Source organism: Elaeis guineensis, chromosome 12 (genome assembly GCF_000442705.2).
Source record: "Elaeis guineensis isolate ETL-2024a chromosome 12, EG11, whole genome shotgun sequence".
In the NCBI taxonomy this organism is placed as follows: domain Eukaryota; kingdom Viridiplantae; phylum Streptophyta; class Magnoliopsida; order Arecales; family Arecaceae; genus Elaeis; species Elaeis guineensis.
In genome coordinates, this window is record NC_026004.2 from 55,137,726 (window position 1) to 55,157,268 (window position 19,543).

A 19,543-nucleotide genomic window follows, 5' to 3' on the forward strand; every position below is an offset into this window, starting at 1 on the left:
TTTTAAAAAATATTTCAAAAAAATCTTAAAAAATTAAAAAAATTAAAAATATCATTAAAAAATAAGAAAGAAATGAAAAAAAATGAAAAATTATAATTTTGAATTTAAAGAATAAAAATTTTAATTATAATTCAAATAAAAAATATCATTTCAAATTATTTTTCTCATTTAATATTAATTTTTTTAAAAAAATATCTCAAAAAAATCTTAAAAAATTAAAAAAAATAAAAAGTGCCAAAAAAAGGAAAAAACAAAAAAATGGTAAAAAAATAAAATTATAATTTTGAAATTAAAAGAAATAAATTTTTAATTTTAATTAAAATAAAAAACATCATTTCAAATTACTTTATTCATTTCAAATTAATTTTTTTAAAAACTATTCCAAAAAAAAAATACCTAAAAAAATATCATAAAAATAGAAAAAAATGGTAAAAATAATAAAAAATTATAATTATAATTTTAAATTATAAAAAAATTAAAATTTTAATTTGAATTCAAAAAAATAAAAAAATAAAAAATGTCATAAAAAGTGAAAAAATGGAAAAAAAATAAAAACTATAAATTAAAATTTTAAAAAAAATAAAAATTTTAACTTTAATTTAAATAAAAAATATCATTTCAAATTACTCTCTCCATTTCAAATTATTTTTTTAAAAAAATATCTAAAAAAAATTGGTGTAAAAAAATAAAAAACACCATAAAAAAGAAAAAAGAAAAAAGAATTTGTTGGGTATAAAATACCCGCAGCCGAAATCCTCAGCAGAACGGATCAGCCCGGACTCCTACGGGAGCCGGGCTCCACCGACGACAGCAAGTGCGGCTCCGCCCGGACTCCTACGGGAGCCAGGCTCCACCGCCGACAGCAAGTGCAGCTCTGCCCGAACTCCCACGGGAGCCGGGCTCCACCGACGATAGCAAGTGCAGCTCTGCTCGGACTCCTACGGGAGCCGGGCTCCACCGACGACAGCAAGTGCGGCTCCGCCCGGACTCCTACGGGAGCCGGGCTCCACCGCCAACATCAGAACAGCTCCGCCCGGACTCCTACGGGAGCCGGGCTCCACCGCCAACATCAGAACAGCTCCGTCCGGACTCCTACGGGAGCCGGGCTCCGCTCACCAGGAGGGCCTCTCCCAGACCTCAACAGAAACCGAACTCCGACCGCTGCCGAGCCTCGATCAACAGATCCGCGCCCCCTGGCAGATCACAATAACAACCACGATCCTGTTCCACTTCCTGTAGTGGATTCCGTGCGGCTCCATCACCCCCTGCGGCGGACCCATTAATCTCTGACAGGCTGTGTCAACGGCCGCGATTCTGCTCCGCTCCCTGTGGCAGGTGCTGCACGATCCCACTACTAGCGCTAACGGACGCCGCTCCACTACCTGCAACAAGCCCTACGTGGCGGGCTATGACGATAGCCATGGGTCTACCCCACTATCTTTCGCAATCAATTCTCCTGACCATGGGCGGCCCACTACCAGGTGGTTACAAACGTCGCCATCAATCCGTTGCCTCCTCCGCTTATAAAAGGGGGACCCAGATACGTTATTCTTTAAGCTCATTCTCCTTATCTCAAAACTCTGCTAAATTCTCCGTTCAAGCACTCCATTCTTGTTGAGGCAGAGAACTGACTTGAGCGTCGGAGGGTCTTGCCGGAGCAACCCCACCTCCGGTTTAGACTTCCCTTGCAGGTCCCGGCGGCGACCGCGGCCTCCCCGACTCCAGCTTCTCCGACGCAAGCAGATTTTTGCACCAACAGGATTGGCACTAGAGGAAGGGCGTGTGTCTTCGCAGCACCCTTGTTCTTGAAGGAGCGCTCAACGGACCCGCTTCCGGCCATCTTTTCCGGCACCCAATCCTCTTTTCCCCGTCCGATGCCCTCTCGCGAGGTTTCTGCACGACTACCTCCGGCTCTGGTCGCCGACAAAGGGTGGCCAGGTGACCAGTCCCCGTCGGATTCCGTCAATGTCATCTCGGGGGAATCCCGGCAGGAGGCAATCAACACATCAGCTGCACCCCTCAAGCGGCAAAAAGTTGAAGAACCCATAGCCTTCACTGAAGAAGACGCCCAGGGAGTCCAATTCCCTCATAACGACGCGGTCGTAGTTTCCTTGAACATAGCAAATTATGACGTCCGTCGCATTCTCGTCGACAACGAAAGTTCGGCCGACATCTTATTCTACAGTGCCTTTTCAAGAATGGCCACTCTTGGCGGTCATCTAAGGCCGATTTGCTCCCCCTTGATAGGGTTTACTGGTGACGCCGTTCCAACGAAAGGAATGATAGCTCTAACTGTGACCGCGGGTCAGCATCCAAAGCAGTCCAGAGCCCTGGTGAATTTTCTGGTGGTAAAGGCGCCATCTGCCTACAATGCAATTCTTGGCCGACCCGGCCTCAATGCTCTCAAAGCCGTTGTTTCAACCTACCATTTGAAATTGAAGTTCCCCACCGACAAGGGGATCGGAGAAGTCTGGGGAGACCAAGCGCTGGCCAGGCACTGCTACAATATTGCCCTGCAAAGAAGCGATCAAGCGGACCTCTGTCCAGTCGATGGGTTGGATGCGCGCGATGACCTCGCTGAAGAGAGGGGCGGTCCGATCGAGGACCTGATACCAATTCTTTTGAATGATGGGAATGCGGAGCATGTGGTATTAATTGGCTCCAACCTGGAGGAGGAGGTGCGAACGCATCTCGTGGATTTCCTCCGAAGAAATGCGGACGTTTTCGCATGGGTCCCGGCGGATATGCCGGGGATTGACACAGAAGTCATGGAACATCATCTGGCGGTCGACCCTAAGCATCGGCCAACGAAAGAAAAAAATCCGGAGTCATGCCCCGGAGAGGCAGAAGGCAATAGCCGAGGAAGTGGATAAACTTCTCAAGGCCGGATTCATCAAGGAGGTCAATTATCCTGAGTGGATCTCCAATGTTGTCTTGGTCATGAAAACAAATGGCAAGTGGAGGATGTGTATCGACTTCAAAAAGCTAAATAAGACTTGCCCAAAGGACAGTTACCCCCTTCCCAGGATCGACCAACTGGTGGACGCTACCTCGGGCTATGAGCTTCTTACTTTTATGGACGCATTCTCTGGCTATAACCAGATTAGAATGGCATCGAAAGATGAAGAAAAGATGGCTTTTATCACTAATCACGGCCTTTACTGCTACAGGGTCATGCCGTTCGGCCTCAAGAACGTGGGCGCAACCTATCAACGACTGGTGAACAAAATCTTCAAGGAGCAGATCGGCCGAAACATGGAGGTTTATGTGGACGATATGCTCGTGAAAAGCAGGTCTTTCGGAAATCATGTCGCCGACCTCGAGGAAACCTTTGGCGCTCTTCGAAAGTATAGAATGAAGCTGAATCCGACCAAATGCGCCTTTGGGGTAACCTCAGGAAAGTTCCTGGGCTTCATGGTATCGGGGCGCGGGATCGAGGCCAATCCGGAGAAAATTCGCGCCATCCAAAATATGACTGCCCCAAGGTCGATCAAGGAGGTTCAATGCCTCACGGGAAGAGTTGCGGCTCTTAATCGCTTTGTCGCGAGGTCGGCCGAACGATGTCTGCCCTTCTTTCAAACCCTCAAGCAGCCGAAGAACTTCTGTTGGACCTCTGAATGCCAACAGGCATTCGAAGAATTGAAAAGCTACCTTAGCTCGCCCCCACTGCTGGCGAAGCCTGAGCCTAAGGAAGAATTATTTTTGTACCTGGCAGTCTCTCCCACCGCCCTTGCAGCTGTCCTTGTTAAAGTAGAAATGAAAGTCCAGCGACCGGTCTACTACATTAGTCGCGTGTTGAGGGACGTCGAGACCAGGTATACTAAATTAGAAAAACTGACCTACGCCTTGTTGATTGCAGCTCGGAGACTCTGGCCTTACTTTCAAGGGCACACGGTGACGTTACTCACCGACCAACCGATCAAGGCGGTTTTGCATCGAGCTGATATCTCCGGGAGAATGGCGAAATGGGCGATCGAGCTCACAGAATTCGACATCAACTACCAACCTAGACCGGCCATAAAAGCTCAAATATTGGCGGATTTCATAGTAGAATGCACCATCCCCGAGGAGGCCGAATCTGAGCAAAGCAAAATTGACGACCTGAAGACTCAACTGAACTCCCCCGACGAAGAAGCCAGTTCCTCCGATAGCTTTTGGACCCTCCATGTGGATGGATCTTCCAACATGGCAGGCGCGGGTGCAGGCCTGATCTTGACCAGCCCGGAGGGAGTCGTTGCAGAGTACGCTCTGCGTTTCGAATTTTCCACAACAAACAATGGAGCGAAATATGAAGCTCTGATCGCTGGATTGAGGATCGCCAGGGAGCTTGGAATAGGTCAACTCTGGGTGCACAGCGATTCCCAACTTGTGGTGGGGCAAGTCAGCGGGAGCTTTGAAGTGCGGGAGGACAGTATGGCCAAATATCTTGAGAAGGTGAAGGAGTTCACCCCTGCCTTTGGCAATTTCGACATCAGGCAAATTCCAAGGTCGGAGAATACCAGAGCCGATCTTCTCTCCAAGCTGGCGACATCGGCTCCGGCCGAATTGCCCAAAGGCGTCCTCTTTGAAGTTTTAAAACATCCGAGTACGGAAGAACCGCGACTCGTAATGGAGATCGACCACGAGTCCAGCTGGGTCGACCCACTGATAACCTATCTTAGAGATGGGATTCTCTCCCAGGATGCAAAAGAGGCCCGGAAACTCCGAAATCAAGCCTCCCGGTACATCTTTTATGAGGGCAGATTGTACAAAAGATCGTACTCCTTGCCTCTCTTGAGATGCCTCCGACCCTCAGAAGCTGAATACGCTTTATGGGAAGTACATGAGGGAGCTTGCGGAAGCCATTTGGGTGCCAGATCTCTATCCCACAAGCTACTCCGCCAAGGGTACTACTGGCCAACAATGCATCGTGATTCAATCGAATATGTCAAAAAGTGTGATCGATGCCAGAGATACGCCAACGTCCAGAGACAACCTGCTACCGAGCTTACACCCTTGAGTGCCCCATGGCCTTTTGCGCAATGGGGGATGGATATTCTTGGCCCCTTTCCCATGGCGTCAGGTCAAAGGAAATTCCTCCTTGTAGCAATCGATTACTTCACCAAATGGGTCGAGGCCGAGCCACTAGCCAAAATCACAGAAGCGAAAGTGCAGGATTTCGTCTGGAAATCGATCGTATGCAGGTTCGGTTTGCCTAGAACCCTAATCACTGATAATGGACGGCAATTCGCAGGAGCCAGATTTGCTGAATTCTGCGAAGATCTAAACATCTCCCACAACTTCACATCAGTGGCCCATCCTCAGGCGAACGGCGAAGCTGAGGTAACGAACAGAACCCTTTTGCAAGGGATTAAGACCAGGCTCGAAAAAGCAAAAGGAACTTGGGCGGACGAACTTTATCATGTGCTATGGGCGTATCGAACCACCCAGAGGTTGCCCATAGGGGAGACTCCCTTTGCTTTAGCCTTTGGTACGGAAGCCGTCATCCCGATCGAGCTTAAACTCCCATCGGCATGAGTCGTGGTGTTCGACGAACCCCAAAATGCACAAAGTCTCAGAGCCAACCTCGACCTATTGGAAGAAAGGCGGGAGGTTGCTCAGGTTCGAATGGCGGCCTACAGACAGAAAGTTGTCCGATATTACAACGCCCGAGTCAAGAACAAGGCATTTAAAGCAGGGGACCTAGTGCTCCGACGAGCTGCTGTCTCACAACCACAGGGCCAGGGGAAGCTTGCCCCAAACTGGGAGGGACCTTATGAGGTCAAAGAAGTAGTCCGGCCTGGAACTTATTATCTTAAGGAGCTCGGAGGAGCCGACCTCCCGCGACCTTGGAGCTCAGAAAACTTACAGATGTACTACCAGTAATTTCGTCCTAATCAAAAAATGCGTGCCCATTCGTCTTGGGACAATTCGAGCGGACGGTACCAAAAATGAGAGGACAACCTTATAAAAGTCGAAGGCCCGGTTCTTTTAGACTGGATGGGGGGAGAGGCCTTGCAACGCCCATATGTGCCCCCACAGCCCTGTTAGGGACAGGAGGAGAACCTCGCCCTAACTTGAGCAAAGTCGAAGGCCCGGTTCTTTTAGACCGGATGGGGGGAGAGGCCTTGCAACGTCCATATGTGCCCCCATAGCCCTGTTAGGGACAGGAGGAGAACCTCGTCCTAACTTGAGCAAAGTCGAAGGCCCGGTTCTTTTAGACCGGATGGGGGGAGAGGCCTTGCAACGCCCATATGTGCCCCCACAGCCCTGTTAGGGACAGGAGGAGAACCTCACCCTAACTTGAGCAAGGTCGAAGGTCCGGTTCTTTTAGACCGGATGGGGGGAGAGGCCTTGCAACGCCCATATGTGCCCCCACAGCCCTGTTAGGGACAGGAGGAGAACCTCGCCCTAACTTGAGCAAGATCGAAGGCCCGGTTCTTTTAGACCGGATGGGGGGAGAGGCCTTGCAACGCCCTTATGTGCCCCCACAGCCCTGTTAGGGACAGGAGGAGAACCTCGCCCTAACTTGAGCAAAGTCGAAGGCCCGGTTCTTTTAGACCGGATGGGGGGAGAGGCCTTGCAACGCCCTAATGTGCCCTCACAGCCGTGTCAGGAACAGGAGGAGAACCTCATCCTGACATGAGCAAAGTGGAAGTCCCGGACTCCTACGGGAGCCAGATTTCTACGCCAAAGAAGACTTCACCCAGACTCCTACGGGAGCCGGGTTTCTACGCCAAAGAAGACTTTCCCCGGACTCCTACGGGAGCTGGGTTCCAAAAAAAAAAAAAAAAAAAAAGAAAAAAGGGGGCAAGACGCTTCACCCGGACTCCTACGGGAGTCGGGCTCCACCGCCAACATCAGCTACAGGACAACTCCGCCCGGACTTCTACGGAAGCCAGACTTTACCTATGACATTGATTGCAGAAAAACTTTGCCCTGACTCTCACGAGAACCGAGCTACTCCAACTTCCGGAGGGCTTCTCCGCTCGGACTATCAAGGGAGCCGAACTTAGCTCCGACTTCAGTGGAGAAAAATCCAAGCAAACCTGACAAGTGGGTATCTCCGAACGGCATAAAAACTGAAAAGGAGCTCGGCGAATGACGACCCCACATGAACTAAAAAGGTCGCCGACGGCCTTGGAATGACGTAATACAGACAAAGAGAAGGAAAGGAAAATGAAGAAGTTCGGCAGACAACTATTCAACACAAGATGCAAACAAGGTACTGAAATCACTTTTTCATTTAACAAAAGTACACGTCACAGGACCCGGTGGGTCAGGAAAAAATAAGATACACATCATCGCAAGTCTCGCGAGCACGGTTTGGGCAGGACGAACCGGAGGCCGCTCCGAGCTACGAACTTCGTCTCTATCCTTCTCAGTCGCATTATCCAGTGCGTGTAACAGCTCTCACCCCATCTCGCCTCGTTCTGTTCCCGAAGTCCCAACCTTAGCGGGAAAGGGGTGGGATAGATCTCCGGAGGCGGTGAGGGCAACGGCGGCAGTAGCGAAGACCTGTTTCAAGAAGAACCGTAGCCACTTCAGGAGCGGTTGGGACACCAGAGATATGCCTCATCTCTGAATGCACCACGACGGCCGCCACCCGAGATGCTCCGGCAAGGTCGGCATGCGTTACTTCCACCGTCCCCGCAACAAGTTCTACTGCCCCACCGTCGACGCCGACCACCTCTGGTCTCTCGGCCCCGACGACGTCAAGGATCCCGTCATGGCTTATGACGACTATTCTGCCCTCTTGATCGGTATCACCCCACCTTGCTACTCCGAGATTCGTGGGCAGAATGACTTCACCGACAGCCCCCGTTATCAAACCCCTGTTGTTGAAGGAATTCTTCCTTGGGCTCCCTTTAGGATGACAGAAATTCTCACCGGCCACCATTCTCCTCCTCACCTTCCTCCAAACCCTAAAAATTCCCTCAAGAACAGCCTCCCAAGTAGAGAGCATGGTGTGAGGGAAGGAGACAGGGACTGGGGCGAAAGAAGCAGGACTCTCAGATGAAAGAACAGCGCCAGGATGAAACCACGAAGGGACTGAGGGGTTTAAATAGCCGATGGATCCTGGCGCAGTTATGGCGGCGGGTATTCCTGGGCCAACTGGTGTGTGCCACGTGGCACGCTTATCCCCTTCACCGCCATCGAGGGTTGATCGCTCACAGATTCCCGCAGAGCGACGCTTGGGATCGCATTTTAGCGGGGGTTCCGAAAAGACTTTTCAAGTCGCCTTCACCGAAAAATGGATTCTGACGTGTGCGCATTAAATGGGGGCGGCAGTGCGCAAGGTTCGAAGGGGCGATTCCGGCTGCGTACATCTCTCTCTGTGTACTTCCTTCGCTTGAAATTCAAACTCGGAAGTAGGGAGACTGGTGTTGGGTATAAAATAGCCGCAGCCAAAATCCTCAGCAGAACGGATCCGCCCGGACTCCTACGGGAGCCGGGCTCCACCGACGACAGCAAGTGCGGCTCCGCCCGGACTCCTACGGGAGCCGGGCTCCACCGACGACAGCAAGTGCGGCTCCACCCGGACTCCTACGGGAGCCGGGCTCCACCGCCGACAGCAAGTGCAGCTCTGCCCGGACTCCCACGGGAGCCGGGCTCCACCGACGACAGCAAGTGCAGCTCTGCCCAGACTCCTACGGGAGCCGGGCTCCACCGTCGACAGCAAGTGCAGCTCCGCCCGGACTCCTACGGGAGCCGGGCTCCACCGACGACAGCAAGTGCGGCTCCGCCCGGACTCCTACGGGAGCCGGACTCCACCGACGACAGCAAGTGCGGCTCCGTCCGGACTCCTACGGGAGCCGGGCTCCACCACCGACAGCAAGTGCAGCTCCGCCCGGACTCCTACGGGAGCCGGGCTCCACCGACGACAGCAAGTGCGGCTCCGCCCGGACTCCTACGGGAGCCGGGCTCCACCGCCGACAGCAAGTGCAGCTCTGCCCGGACTCCTAGGGAGCCGGGCTCCACCGACGATAGCAAGTGCGGCTCCGCCCGGACTCCTACGGGAGCCGGGCTCCACCGACGACAGCAAGTGTAGCTCCGCCCGGACTCCTACGGGAGCCGGGCTCCACCGCCAACATCAGAACAGCTTCGCCCGGACTCCTACGGGAGCCGGGCTTCGCTCACCAGGAGGGCCTCTCCCGAACCTCAACAGAAACCGAACTCCGACCGCTGCCGAGCCTCGATCAACAGATCCGCGCCCCCTGGCAGATCACAATAACAACCACGATCCTGTTCCACTTCCTGTAGCAGATTCCGCGCGGCTCCATCACCCCCTGCGGTGGACCCATTACTCTCTGACAGGCTGTGTCAACGGCCGCGATTCTGCTCCGCTCCCTGCGGCAGGTGCTGCATGATCCCACTACTCGCTGACAACTAGCGGCAACGGACGCCGCTCCACTACCTGCAACAGGCCCTACGTGGCGGGCTATGACGATAGCCACGGGTCTACCCCACTATCTTTCGCAATCAATTCCCCTGATCATGGGCGGCCCACTACCAAGTGGTTACAAACGTCGCCATCAATCCGTTGCCTCCTCCGCTTATAAAAGGGGGACCCAGATACGTTATTCTTTAAGCTCATTCTCCTTATCTCAAAACTCTGCTAAATTCTCCGTTCGAGCACTCCATTCTTGTTGAGGCAGAGAACTGACTTGAGCGTCGGAGGGTCTTGCCGGAGCAACCCCACCTCCGGTTTAGACTTCCCTTGCAGGTCCCGGCGGCGACCGCGGCCTCCCCGACTCCAGCTTCTCCGGCGCAAGCGGATTTTTGCACCAACAGAATTGAATTGAAAATAATAAAAATTTTAATTCTAATTTAAAAACAAAAATTATAATTTTGAATTTAAAAAAATAAAAATTATAATTATAATTCAATTAAAAAACATCATTTCAAAATACTAAATTAATTTAAATTTAATTTTTTAAAAAAATATTCCAAACAAAGGAAAAAATACATAAAAAATGCCAAAAAGAATAAAAATGGGAGAAAATTAAAATTAAAATTTTAAATTATAAAAGTTTTAATTTGAATTTCAAATAATTAAAAAAAGCCATAAAAAAAGTGAATAAAAGAGAAAAAAATGGGAAAAAAATAAAATTATAATTATAAATTTAAAAAAAATTAACTATAATTCAAATAAAAATTATCGTTTCAAATTATTATCTCCATTTTAAATTAATTTTTTTATTAAAAAAATATATTAAAATAACTAAAAAAATTAAAAAATAAAAAATATTATAAAAAAATAAAAAAAATGAAATAAAAATGCCAAAGAGAATGGTATTTTTGAAAACGCCATCCCTTTTGGCATTTTTGAATGTTAAGACCCAAAAAAAAAAAAAGAAAACCCCCTCTCTTCTCTCTTTTCTTTGGCGTTTCTCCGGCGTGTCCCTCTTCTCCGCATGTTCCTTCTCCTCTCTGGCGTCACGACGGTGAACTTCTGACGGTGGTGAGCTCCCTCTTCTCTCTTTCCTCTTCCTCTCTCTCTCTCCCTCTTCTCTCCCTCTTCCTCTCTCTCTCTCCATCTTTTTCCTTGGCCCACCAGTGACAGACGGTCGGTGGTAGGCTCGCGCACCCCCCCAGGTGGTTGGTCCGTCGGTGGGCCACCGGCGGTCGCCCCACCCTCCCCTTCTCTTGGCCGACTGCCCGCTCTCTTTCCTCTTCCTCTCTCTCTCTCCCCCTCTTCTCTCCCTCTTCCTCTCTCTCTCTCCCCCTCTTTTTCCTTGGCCCGCCGACGACAAACGGCCGACGGCAGGCCCGTGCGCCCCCCCAGGTGGTTGGTCCGCCGGCGGGCCGTCGGCGGCCACCCTGCCCCTCCCCTTCCCTTGGCCAGCCGCCCTCTCTCTTTCCTCTTCCTCTCTCTTTCTCCCTCTTCCTTCTCTCTTCCTCTCTCTCTCCCTCTATTTCCTTAGCCCGTCGGGGACAGCTGGTCGGCGGTGGTCCCCATCCCTTGGCCGGCGGCCGCCCCACCCCGCCCCTCCTGTTCCCTTGGCCGGCGGCAGGCCCCTTCCCTTCCCTTGGCCGGCCGGCCCGCCCCATCCCCACCCAAGGTGGCCCCTCCCCAGTAGCAGCCCCGCGACGACGGGTCCCCCGTGGTGGGCCCCGACGGCGGCCCCACGACGGGCCCCAGCGATGGGCCCAGACGGCGGCCCCCCCACGGCAGGCCCTGCGCCCCCCATGGTGGGCCCAAGCAGCGGCCCCGCGACAGCCCTGTGACGGCGCCCCCACGGCGGCCCCCCGGTGACCGACCGCGACGAGCCCCGACGGCGGCCCCACGCCCCCTGATGGCGGCCCCTCGACGGCCCCTCGACGGCGGGCCCCCGACAGTGGCTCCTCTGCGGAGGGCCCATGCGGCCCTGCGGCATCCTTCTATTTCGATCTTTTTATTTTTTATTTTTATTTTATTATTTTATTATTTTTTATTTTTATCTCATTAGATTCAGATTTATTTTCAAATTCAATTCGATTCTAATTTAAAAATTTTAAAATATATTGCATTTCATGAAAACGTAGACCTATCAGTTGACCAATGTAGGATATTCTACGATATCCATATAAAATATATATTTGATTATATATTTTTGTACAGATACCATAAAATATATACATTGGTCAATTGATTGTCCAGTTTGGATAGTTTGGGAATTATATTTAATTCTATAGGTAATTACATTATTCGAACGATATGCAGAGGGTTCGAGAAAAATTTCAGACAGTATTTTTTTTTAGTTCTTCTTACATATTTTCAGTCGTGTGGGGAGAACTAAGGAGAAATACTACCGAAATTTTTTTCGATCTCTGTTGCGTATTATTTGATTGATGTAATTAATCTATAGAATTAATATAATTTTCGAATGGGATAGGATCTATCTGTACCTATTTGTTGATGATACGATGCATTTATCATGTAAATCTTTTGAAACGATAAAATAATTTGTAATACTAAATTTTTTTATTTTGATTTTGTCATAGGTTTCTCTGAGAAAATGGCTGGTACTCGAGTTCGTATACTATTGTATTATGATTGCATGATACAGAATGACGAAACTGGTGTGCAGTACAGTCTGATGCGAAATTCAGTGCAGGGGTAAAATGGTAATTTTAATTTTTTTAAAAAATTATGATTTTATAGTAGAAAATATTAATTAATCTAATTAATTAACATGTGTTTATCCTATACTAGAATCTAAATATGATATACAGCATGCATGCATTTAAATTTAAAATTCAAATTTGAACAGTAAATACTTTACTGTAATATGTTTAGAATACAATACCTTTATGCGGGTAGTCGATCTCCACAATCTGATCACCGTTGGGAGGCTCTGATTGCCACAACGTAGCCACACAGGGTGTCTGGCCTCTGCGGATCATCCACACGAGGCTCCCAGTCTGATCGGCTCCTTATGAGTGCTAGATCGTTGTAGAGCCCTTTTGACGGCTGATGCTGATCGAACTCCTTTGATTGATGTCTGCCGATTCTTTGAATACTTTAGATCATCAGCAGACATGTTTGAGAGGATGTTGAAGATCTCTCTGAAATTTGGTGAGCACACGACACTTGTAGCTCACCTTCTCACTTCTCGAACCCCAGGCTGAAACCTTAGGGTACACTAAGAAAAACTCTGCGCCCTTTTTTCTTTCTTTTCTTTCTTTTTCTCTCGAAAAGTTTTGGACCTTCACCTCATGCAAAAAGGTTCCTCACACCCCAAACTTTTTCTCCAAAAATTTTTTTTTACGCACGCCCCACCTTTCTCCCCTTTTTAAAACAACGTCGAACGTGTCTTATCCGCGTGAGAGGATAAAGATAAGTGGTTGCACATTTGAATTCAAATCGAGTTTGAATTCAAATGCAAACCAACTCATCCCTATCCACTAATGGCATGAGAAGAGAAGGGCGTGGACTCTTTGTGCGTGGAAAGGTTTCACGAGAAACCTTTTCTCATGTAAGTTATGTGGCGCACAAGATGGATAAGCATGAAGGCACATGAGATAAGTTATCCATTCAAATTCAAACACGCTTTGAATTTGAATGGTTAACTAATCAGCTTTATCCATCCATATGGTGCACAAAAGTGGGTGTGGGGAGGGCTTTACGTGAGAAAAAATTCACGAGAAATTTCTTCTCGTGAATTCAAATGGGCGCAGTGGATGTGAGGTGGCACAGGGAGTTTGGGTCAAGGTGGTTTCATTATTTAAACCAACCTAATTGAACCAAATAAGTTAGGCCCAATTAGACTAATTCAAATCCAACTTAATTAGGCTTAATTAGGCTCAATAAAATCCTAATCAAATCAGAAATTGATTAAGCCCAACCCCTGATCAAATCAGGGACTAAACCATCTCGACGATTAGGTCAACTCTTAACCTAATCGGGTCAAACCCAACTGAATTCAATTCAATTGGACTTGATCTAAAATAATTACTCAATCAAATTGAGTTAATTAATGATCAAATCATTAATTAAACCTCTCATAAATATTGAGTCCAAATCTGATGGGCAATCGGGTATTAAAGTTCATCAATATGAAACCTTGATCGAAGAGTCCCAAACCAGTGGGACTCTTGACCCCGGTACCCAAAATACATGGGACTCATGATCAGAGAATCCTGATTCTCGATCATAGAGTTTCAGACACATAGGACTCATAGTCCATGAATATTAGGACTCTTCATCAGCCATCAGATCAGATAGGAACCTCTAATGTGTGTGACCCTACAGGTTCGAACCTAAGCCGGTAGCATAGGAACCAATTCCTATACTAATCGAAGTGACCATCTTGCAATGGTACCCGACGTCCGGATAAATTGAATAGTCACAATCGCAATACTCAGAATCTACGTGAATATGGTTACTGTATAATTCATCCCTTTTGACCCCTGTGTTTAAGATGACTCAGGGTTAAACTGTCAATCCTGATTAGATCATCCGAGTCATGTTCAACTCAAACAGTCCTGTGACTCCTCACTAGGACTATCCTGACCAAGGTTTTGCTAAATTAAAATACGACTGTACATAGCTCCTGAACTGGAGTGGTCAATCCCATCTTGACACACGCACCGACAAGTCAAGTACTTGACTACACCCAGCATCCTTCCGTCACTGAATTAGAAATTCAGGTAGTCCAGTGCCTAAGTGCAGTGAGTTGCTTGCAAGTCACCTAGCGGTCTCAGGTCGGAGGGACAGTTATACCCATATCCCATCGGAGCAAATCTTGACAGCAGAGATAGCTCCAGAGTCGGTCATGTTCAGTGTAGATGTACCCTTATATCTCACCTGTATGCCATACCAGTGTCTCCACACTTCTTGGTTAAGAGGACAACCAACCTATATGGCACACAACGATCTATACTCGATAAACAATGTTGTCATTGGTAACAACGTATCATTTGGTCACGAACAGATTTAAGGACTAAACGACAAATCCTCCTTTGTCGAGTCTAAATAGTCCTAAGGACTTCACCATAACACAGGAGTTCATTAGAAGATGACAATTTGTGATGAAAAATATCAAAATAACTTTTATTTACTTATGATTTATGTACTAATACAACAAAGAGCACAATCGTCAACAGGCTGACGATTGGCTTTGGGATACTATTCCCAACAACTCCCACTTGGCCTAAAGCCAATCGGTGCAGTATCTAATACCCATCTTCGACTTGAAGTCATTGAACTCCTTCACCGCAATGGCTTTAGTGAATGGGTCAGCCAGATTCTCCTTCCCGTCGATCTTCTGAAGATCGATGTCTCCTTGATCCACGATTTCCCGGATGAGATGGTAGCGGCGCAGAATATGCTTCGTCCACTGGTGTGCCTTTGGTTTCTTCACTTGAGCAATGGCTCCAGAGCTGTCATAGTAGAGCAGAATTGGACCAACAAGGGAGGGTGCTACTCCAAGCTCGGTGATGAATTTTCTCAGCCACACCGCTTCTTTGGCAGCATCTGATGTAGCGACATACTCCGCCTCGCAAACTGAATCAGCCACTGTGTGCTGCTTGAAACTCTTCCAGCAGACAGCCCCACCATTAAGGGTAAAATTAAATTCTGACACACTCTTGCTGTCATCATAATCAGACTGAAAACTAGAGTCTGTAAACCTTATAAGTCTCAAGTCCGATTCACCATAAACAAGCCATTGGTCCTTAGTATTTCTTAAATACTTCAAGATGGTTTTAACAACCTTCCAGTGATTCTCTCTTGGATCAGATTGGTATCTACTCACTACCCCTAGTGAGTATGCCACATCTGGCCATGTACATGTCATGGCATACATGATAGATCCCACTGTCGAAGCATATGAAATTCTATCCATACGCTCTCTCTCTTGAGGTGTTGTCGGACAATCCCTCTTCGAGAGAGAAATTCCATGGCCTATCGGTAGATAGCCTTTCTTGGAATTCTCCATGCTGAACCTCTTCAGCATAGTATCAATGTACGTGGACTGGGATAAGCCAAGCAACCTTTTAGATCTATCCTTATAGATCCTCATCCCTAGGATGTAGGAAGCTTCTCCCAGATCCTTCATGGAGAATTATGACGACAGCCAAATCTTTATTTCCTGTAATGCAGGGATATCATTCTCGATTAAAAGAATGTCATCCACATACAATACAAGAAATACTACTACTGGACCATTAGCCCACTTATAAATGCAAGGCTCTTCTCCGAAGCCATACGTCTTGATCATCCTATCAAAACGTATGTTCTAACTCCGGGATGCCTGCTTAAGTCTATAAATGGACCTCTGTAGCCTACACACCTTAGACTCATCTGTGGATGTGAACCCTTCAGGTTGTATCATATACACCTCTTTGTCCAGCTCTCCATTTAGGAAAGCTGTTTTCACATCCATCTGCCAGATTTCATAGTCCAGATGGGCAGCTATCGCAAGCATAATCCGAATGGATTTGAGCATTGCCACAGGAGAAAACGTCTCGTCATAGTCTATACCATAACGTTGACGATATCCCTTGGCAACCAGATGGGCTTTATAGGTTTTCACCTTTCCGTCTGCGGCCCTCTTCCTCTTGAAGACCCACTTACACCCTATGGGTTTTACTCCTTCGGGTGGGTCAACCAATATTCACACATCGTTGACCTTCATGGACTCCATTTTGGATTTCATGGCCTCTAGCCATTTCTCAGAGTCAGGTCTCTGCATTGCATCCATGTAGGTGATCGGATCCTCATTGTTTTCATCAAGTTCGATAGGATCTCCATCTCGGATCAAGAAACCATAGTATCTGTCTGGTTGATGTGGTACTCTACCAGATCGCCTTAAGGGTGTAGGAACAATGGGCTTCGGATCTGATCTAATCAAATCCAGTTCAGATTTAGCTACTTGTGTCGGTTTTTTCACCTGCCGAACTTCCTCAAGTTCGACCTTAGAGGCAACAGTCCCTTCACCAAGGAACTCCTTTTCTAAAAAGATTATCTTAAGGCTGACAAACACCTTTTGCTCATCAGCTAGGTAGAAATAATACCCTTTGGTCTCTTTTGGGTACCCTATGAAATTACACTTGTCAGACCTAGGTCCAAGCTTGTCCGTAATTAAATGTTTAACAAAGTCGGACCCCCCCAAACCCTAAGGTGTGAGAGTACTGGCTTACATCCTATCCATATCTCATATGGAGTTTTGGTTACAGACTTACTCGAAACTCTATTTAGAAGGTAACAAGCCAATTTGAGCGCATATCCCCAAAGGAAGATCGGCAGACCAGCAAACCCCATCATGGATCGAATCATGTCCAACAAAGTCCGATTCCTCCTTTCAGATACACCATTATGCTGTGGTGTTCCTGGAAGAGTCCACTGAGAGAGAATCCCATTCTTCCCAAGATATGTCAGAAAATTATTGGAAAGGTATTCACCTCCTCGATCAAATCGAAGAGTTTTAATACACTTTCCAGTTTATTTTTCTACCTCATTTCGGAATAGTTTGAACATTTCAAACGACTCCGACTTATGCTTCATTAAATAGACATACCCATACCTCGATAGATCGTCTGTGAAGGTTATGAAGTAGAAATATTCACCTCTTGCACTTGAGCTCATGGGTCCACATACATCAGAATATACCAGACCCAAGAGTTCACTGGTTCGCTCACCTTTTTCAGTTAAAGGTGACTTGGTCATCTTCCCAAGATGACAGGACTCACAGATTGGAAGTGATTCACAGTCACCAACTTTAAGAATTTCTTCTTGAGCTAACCTGTTTATCCTGTTCTTATTGATATGACCTAGCCTACAGTGCCAAAAGTAGACTTCTGATACATTATCTATTCTAGGGCATTTACTGGAGGTTTGAACCACATTAACAGGCTGTGACAGTAAGTAAATTCCTTTATCTAGTTGTCCAACAAACATTGTAACACCATTTAAAATGATATTGCAAATATTTTTTTTATTAAAAATTGATAACCGTACATGACCAAAAGGCCTACAGAAATAATATTTAATAAAAAGCTTGGACAATAGTGACATTCACTTAGAATTACATTATGAGAATTGATTACAAGGTTCATGATTTCTAAAGCTAGAACTGGAACTTTACTTCCATCTCCAACATTCAGGAATCTCTCACCATCATCAAATCTCCTACTGACCTGCAGATCCTGCATCAAATTGCAAATATGACAAGGGCTTCTGATATCCAATACCCAGGCAGTAGTATCACAAATGAAAAAGTTGCAAGGTGTTATCATATAATTACCTTGCTTCTTCTTCGGCCTATTTGGGTCCAGGGAGGCAATGTATAGATGATAGTTTCTCTTCCAGTGCCCCTGCTTCTTGCAAAAGAAGCACTCTGCCTAGCTCTGATCAGGCTTGCACTTCTTGGTCTGACCCTGTGCAGACATCCCAGCATGCGGCTGCACCTTCTTGTTCTTGTTCTTCTTGTTCTTCTTTCCTTTCTCAAAGGGTCGACGACCAGAAGAAGATCCTTCCACAATATTCACTGACTCCTTATGGAGCTGGTGGTCCTTCTCAAAGTTCTGCAGCAACCCCAACAAGCCATAGTAGTTCACTGCAGGCTTTGTCATTCGAAAATGAGTAAGAAAGGGGAGGAAGGACTTGGGCAATGAATTAAGGATCGCATCCTTACCAAGCTGCTCGTGCAAGGGAAAGCCCAGTTTTTTAGGCGCTCAATCATTTCGATCATATACAGTACATGATCAGTGACTGAGGCTCCATCCCTCATTCGAGCATTGAAAATGGCACAACTAGTTTTATGCCTTTCAACGTCGTCAGGCATGCCAAATGAGTTGCTCAACATTTGAAGCATCTCTTGTGGCTGGGCATTCTCAAACCTGCGGCTGAACTCATCATTCATTGTCGCCAGCATTATGCACTGAACGGTGGTGCGGTCATTGAGCCACTTCTGGTAAGTGTCTCGGACCGTCCCTCTAGCATTCGGGGCTGGCTCCTCGGGTGTCAGATCCGTTACAACATAAAGCTCATGCTCAAGAATAATTTTTAATTTTTGATACCAGCTATCGAAATTAGTTCCCATGAGCTTGTCATTATCTAATAATGATCGGAGCGACAGGGTAGTGGCCATAGCTGTATAAAGGAAAATCAGACCTCTATTAGTACATGAATTATTAATACTAAAGACTTGCACTTTAGTTTAAAGTTTCTCTCAATATTTTTACGAACTGGTAGCCTCAACCTCCAATTCGAAGAATTACTTTAATTCCTTAGTGGGTACTAGAATCCACACAGACTACACATGAGCCCAACTTTGGTTGGTCAACCCATGTGCATCTATGGGTAGGTTCATAACCAGTTGTTTCTCTAAACAACTTCTAGTAATCAATTTTTCCCCAAAACCTAATCAGTAGGCTTTGGCCTCCACTGAAAAGATCTGGTTAGGTCCAACCATTAACATGATTTGATTTGGTGAATCGGACCAATAAATGATCAGACCCGACTTTGGTCGGCCAACCTGACCACCATCAGAAAGACTCAAATCAAATTATCATATTATGAATGATAATTTCATTAGTCAATAAGCACCAAGCCTTTGGGCCTCCAATGATTATTAAACTAATGGACTCATTATCACTCACTTAATGGGAGGCTATGACTTAGTTATCACTATAACTTAATTATTTTATGGACCTAATAATTTTTGAAGATTTTTATTAAAGGATAGAAGAGAAGAAATTAACCAGCCAATTTCAATCCTCCCACTGACTTCACCAAGTCAGATTAAAATGGATTTAATTAAAGTCGATATTAGGAGCACCTAAATCAATCACACTGATTTACCTAATGACATGAATGAGCCCTAATCACTAAGTGATCTAATCAAAATCTAACTCACCAGGTTGGCCAAGTAAGTGAGATCAGTGGTGGGGATAAGCCATTAACTCGTTAGAGATCGAATCAATGCGAGTAGCTCCCACTTAAGAACCACTGGTCAAACTGCCGAACATACCTTAGACACCAACTGGTTCATTAGTTTTAATTTGATCAACTTAGTAAATAAGGTTCCACCGCGTAGCCATGAATTTAGTCCATCTTGGTCTAGTTAAAGACATG